Here is a 6,208-nt window from a genome sequence, read left to right on the forward strand (position 1 = left end):
CGGAACACGTGTCGGGCTATCGACAGAGAAATAAAAAAGACAGCTGGAGAGATGACGACATCTGTCTATTATTAGATATATGGCAAGAAAAAGTATTTATTTCTAACCAAAACTTCCATTTTGTTTGTTGGTGTTTGTGACTTACCGCGTAGTTACGTCAGTTTTATGATCGCGTGTAATAGCCAGGTTCTTCTCGAGCGGACTGCCTGTGCGAACAGCACGACGTTCGACTAGCGACAGTCACAATCCAGATTGTAGGTAAATCGAGATCGAAGTGAGTCGTGGATTGTGTGCGAACATAGTATAAGAGTACTCCGAATAGTTTGGTTTTGATCGCTAGGCGACCGAAGAGCTGGCCTTATAGAATGGCCAATACGCGCGCGGGGGGAAGAATGACTCCCTGGAGGACTTTTATGGGAAACTGGCCCCTATTCAGACGTGGAGAAAACCCGAAAAATTCCACGCTGCCAGCTCGTCCGAGCGCGGCGCGAACCCACGATCGAACTACCAGTATTCTGGGTCTAGTCCACAAAACATTATATTTCCAAACAGAAAAGCTTTTATATGAATTTAGTCACGGACCTTACACGTAAGTTATCGTCATCGGAGGTGGTGGATTCGCGGTGTCTATTATAGTGGTTCTGCCTCGGGAGGGCGCGCGGCATGCAACTCACAACACTCGAATAAAATAATTAATTTAAATTTAAATTTCAAAAAATAAATTTATTAACATCTAACGACAAGAATTGAAAATATTATTTTGATATTTTTTCAAATTATCTTCTGTTCAAAATACAGGTAATCCCCGTATAACACGATAGTTACGTTCCAAAAAATTGCCGTTTTATGCGAATCCATGTTATACGAAACAAAGAACTAGTACGAAAAGGAGGGTTAGGTTCCAAAAATTAAAAAAAAAAAAAACATGCTATTATATTTTCATAATTAAGATAAATATCTTTATTAAAATTTTCTTAAGTGATACATATTAATATAAATTAAACAATGTTTTCTTTGTCATCACTAAAAGCACTATTAACCGAGAGCGTTTTATTTTTGGCAAGTTATCGTTATCCTCTGAGCATTTTTCTGCATTATTTTCAGATTCATGCTTTACCTTTTGCAAAAAATGTATGTAATTTTAGATTGCTTGCTTCTAGTTAAAAGATCTTTATAAATTTCCTTATATGGTGCTAAGCACTTATGGAATAAGGGAAAAACATCTGGCAACACCAGAAGCAGAAGCGTCGAGATCTGGCAAAATTGAAACAAGTTTCGAGAAGGACCATGTATATGGACAAAAGGCGAGAAAAGAAAATTTACATACTGAAGTACTAACAGTTCACGAAAATTATTATTTTCGTGAACTATTAGTACTTAAGTATGTAAAAATTTATTACATTTCATGTTGTACGAGGGTTTTATCCATTTCTCGAACCGTGTCAGAGTGAATCCGTACTATAGCAGTACCGTGTTATACGGGGATGGTACCAATTCTCGAACCGTGTTAGAGTGAATCCGTGCTATAGAAGTTCCGTGTTATACGGGGGTTACTTGTAATATAATTCAATTTCTATTAAACTGTAAATTTTGAAATAAAATAATAATTGTGTTTTGGCTATCTCAATTTTCTAATGGCCCAGTTACTGGTTTAATTGATTTTCCTCCAATTTTCAAATTTTATATGTAATCGGCTCGATGTCCTGTATCAGAAGCATCTCCTCTACGTATTAGAAACACGCTGTTTTTGCCTTTAGCTACCACCCGCCCCATTGTGGGCCTGGCCTAACCCATAATGGGCTTGCTATAAAAGGCCCTCTTAGTGCCCACAAGGCGGCAAAAGGGCCCTCGTCAGGTATTCTATCCTTCCGTTTTACAATAATCCAAATTGTTCGAATTCTAAATCCAGTTTTTGTAAATATTGAGCTTCATCATCGAATGACATATCGTCCAGACAAATTTTTTCTAATTACTTTCTTAATGGCGTATCTCCAAGCTGTTGATAAAGTTACCACATCTCTGGTGCTTAGTGATGCAACGAATAGTATATTCGGCCTAACTATTCAGCTTGATTAAGGCACATACGAAAATTGGCGCGCAAACTGCATTATGGCAAAGATTGCGCACTCTGCTCTCTATTGGCCCGCTGTCACTACGCTTCGCCAATCGCGTTAATTCTTGATAGTTGTAGCGGACAGACACGAGCGTCATGGCAGTATGTGATAAGTGATGATATCAAATGTGGATAACAATGAAATGACCTACACGTGTAAATAACGAAAAAGAACAGAGAAGGACCGCGAAGGGAAAATGTGAAAATATATATGAAATTGAGTTGGTAACATACTCGAACAAGTCGCGGCAGCTTATTGGCGCGAAATTCGCGGCTGTCAATGCCAAATAATTGTTCTCATAGACTTCGGAAAGCTAAATTCTTGTAATGAAAGTCACTTAGGGTGCATAGGTGAAAGCCTGGGGCCGTTCAGGCTACTAAGCTGTCTGGAACTTTAGTTATGATAAATAATTTTGTACAATGAAACAAAAAAGTTAAATTAATTTTCAAGGATCATTAATTATTATTATTTTTCTAAGTTTCGATCTAATGTACTCACGCAGTAAAAATTTTCATAGAAATTTTTTCTCCTTTTCAATCTTTTAGGGTTGAATTTCGTAAAATCCTTTCCTAGCACGCCTAAACTTTACAAAAGGAACACACTCTCAAATTTTTAAGTTTCTAGCACCAGTAGTTTTGGCTCTGCATTAATTATCCTATCAGGACTTGTTCTTTTATATACGAGTAGGGGAAAGTGGTGCAAGATGGGGCCATGGGGTAAGACGGGGACGTCTGTTTATTCGTGGTTAACGTGCTTTCATCTATCTGTTATTTGAGGAATTAAATTTCAACATCAAAAGGGATTATGGGACGAGAGAACGTCCGAATCACTCTCTCTGTTTGGAAGTAAAACGTTTTTCATGTTTCAGTAATACTTCATCTAATTTTATGCCTACTACAAAGTTTCTACAAAGTAAGTATCGTTGTGAACTTTTACATTACCTTTCAGATGAAGATATTATGGTATTCGAAGTAACCTTTAATACTGTAATTGTTTAGTTTTGAAATAAAGTTGACCTGTGTTTGCAGTCAGTATGAAAAGTGCACGTTAGGGCAAGATGGTGGGAGAAAGAGGGGTTATGAAGGGGTATCCCGTCTTGCCCCAGGTTGTCCATGAATGTGGCCAACGAATCCAGAAGTATTTTATTGCTACAGAGACGACAAACAGGTCCTGTCAGCAGCAGGATACACTGGATGCTCGTTTTGGGACAACCAAAACCATGAAGGCGGAGGTATGCCTAATCTGGGTACAGAAACGGTCACTGATTACACCACTTCAAGTAGGCCTACTCATTCAGTTTTTACTCAAGTCTCTCCCATAGAAATAATGCCAATTCCATATGTTGAATAAATAAGCAAAAAATTGCGCTATCTCGAACTTGAAATGTATGTTCAGCATTAATAAAAGTTATCAAAATGATTAATTTACTGTACAGTCGACTCCCCTATAACATTGTTGATAATTCCGTTTTATATGAATTCCATGTTGTACGAGTCTCTTAGATTTTACAAATACGTGAGCCGCCCGACACATGGGCGTACAGTCGACCCCCCCCTATAAGATATAGATACGTTCCATTCTTTAGGAATCCGATTTCTTACGAGTCGTTCCAATCACAGCCCGACACGTGACAAGTTTACGGACTACGGCTGATTGAAAGGTTTTCTTCCATAAAATTAATCGATTCTAGACTAATCCGACTCAACATTTCCAAAATACGTATACATTTTTTGGAAATAATCCGTATAAACTACGCTATAAATAAAAAATTGTAGGATTACTTACCGAGTGTCACCATTCGACATCGCCATTGCTCAACATTGTTTTCGTCGCGGAACAGCTCAGCAAACCGCGGCCGATTTCTAATAACTTATTTTTCTGCGAATAGTTCCTTGAACTTCGGAGACATCATTAATATAAATAATTTTAATCGCCGTTGAATAAGAAATGTTTCTTTCACAAGAAATATATAAAATTACAGTACTGTATTAGACTTACGGTACCTAACTTACATACTCTACAGACAGTAGTTAGCGTAAAAATCTCCGTAGCGTGGCGCCACGCTAGACGGCGGAAATTATATATTTAATTATAATAAAGTTACAATAAGTTAATATATAATTATATGTACAGTATCTAATTTATAAATAATTTATATAATACTGTCCAGACGATAGAAATCTCTCTGTAGCGTGGCGCTACGGACGGCGGGAAAGTAATTCGGCTGCCCAATGACGTTTGAGGTAATTATAGGGAATTTTTACTGTTTTTTACGGATACCGGTCTTTTTTCGTAGTTTTATAGGAATCGTAATTATAGGGACCGTAATTATAGGGGTCGACTGTATTTGTAAAATCTAAGTGACTCCTACATGGAATTCATATAAAACGGAATTATCAACAATGTTATAGGGGGTCGAGTGTATTTTTGTTATTTCTTACTCAGGGCCTAATTTGGCACAAGGCAGGCAAAGCACTTGCTCGGGGCCCTAATAGGTTCTAAAGGTGCCATTGTTTTATTAGTATTGCGAATTACTATATTATTAGCGCCATATTCAAGGGTTAATAATTAAGAATAACATTACCTACTGCTCCAACATCTAACAACATGACTGAGAATTAGATAATGTTTGTATATGCGCATTAGATCTGTTCGCTGAAGTTCAGAATAAAGCAGTGTTTGTTGAGAAAAATATAATGTTTATTGCTGCATAATTTTATTGTAACCCCAAAAATACACTGTAAGTAAGATATTCATATTTAAAAATAAAAAAAATTGTAATATTTAAGTAGTAATACAAAATTTGTAAAGGGATCCGTAAATATTATATTGCCTAGGGCCCGCGAAGGTATAAATTAGTCACTGTTCTTACTCCTGATTTTAGGTATTCGGCCGAATAGTAACCAAATATTCGTTGCATCATTAGTGCTTATGCATTCGTTTTTAACTTCTAATATATTGTTATTGCTTGATATTATGCAATGAAGCATCTGTGTACAAAGAATAGGTTTTGTTTTATCCACCCGGTCGTCCCATTGTGGGCCTGGCATGGTCGAACCCACTGTGGGCATCAAAGAAAGGCCGTCTGAGAGCCCAAAAGGCGGAAATAATCGAAAATGAAAAGATGGTGTTTATAATTGGCTTTGATCACCATTATCTTGCGTGTTTCTGTGAATCTTTATTAAGTACCACAATTAATTAAATGTTAGATTGAAGTCCAATATACCTAAACAGCATCTCTGTATTATGATGAGGGGAAGTGAGGATTTTGCATCTGGCCAGAAAAAACTTAAGGGCATAATGCTTCCTACCTACTCCTGTAAAATTAATGTTATTTTTACTAAAAAAAATAAAATCTTTAAGACTGCTTTTTATTAATGAAGAAACATTCTATATATTCCATTTGTTCAAAAAAGAGAGCCCGCTTTCTCTTCACTCGGATACTGACAAACTTTCAATGGCCCTGATTATAGTACTTATGAGCGGTAAATGTAAATATAGGGAAACGTTACATGGGTTTAATGGCCCCAAAAATTTTGAAAAACTTAATATTACCAAATTAATTAATCATAAAAGTTTGTTTGTTTAAGTTATGACAACGCAACACTTGGGCGATCTGCCTAGGGGGACACCTTTCGGGAGATCTTTTTAAGGGAAAGCCCTATTTAGGCGTTACAGATGTGGAGAAAACCTGGAAAACTCCACGTGTCCAGACCGTCCGATCCCACGACCGAACTCCAAGTGTTCAGGGTACGACCACTTGGCCACTGGTGAGCTTAATCATAAAAGGCATAAATTATTAGATTCGATGAATTCGTTTGAAAAAAAAATATTTATTTTATGTAAATAGTCAAATCACTTTATGATTAATGTCTAAAACATATTTGTTTATCTATACTAATATAATAAAGAGGTAATGTTTGTATGTTAGATTGTATGCAGCAGGTAATCTCCAAAACTACTCATCCGATTTCAAAAATTCTTTCACCAATATTTAGAATGGAACCTCAGGGTAGACATAGGCTGTCGAATACATGTCGAAATTACCCTATTGGGGGGAGAGGGACAGGATTAAGGCTTACTGTGAAAAACTT

This window comes from Centruroides sculpturatus, unplaced genomic scaffold (assembly GCF_000671375.1).
Source record: "Centruroides sculpturatus isolate CEXI.00-Female unplaced genomic scaffold, Cexi_2.0 scaffold1166, whole genome shotgun sequence".
Taxonomy (NCBI): domain Eukaryota; kingdom Metazoa; phylum Arthropoda; class Arachnida; order Scorpiones; family Buthidae; genus Centruroides; species Centruroides sculpturatus.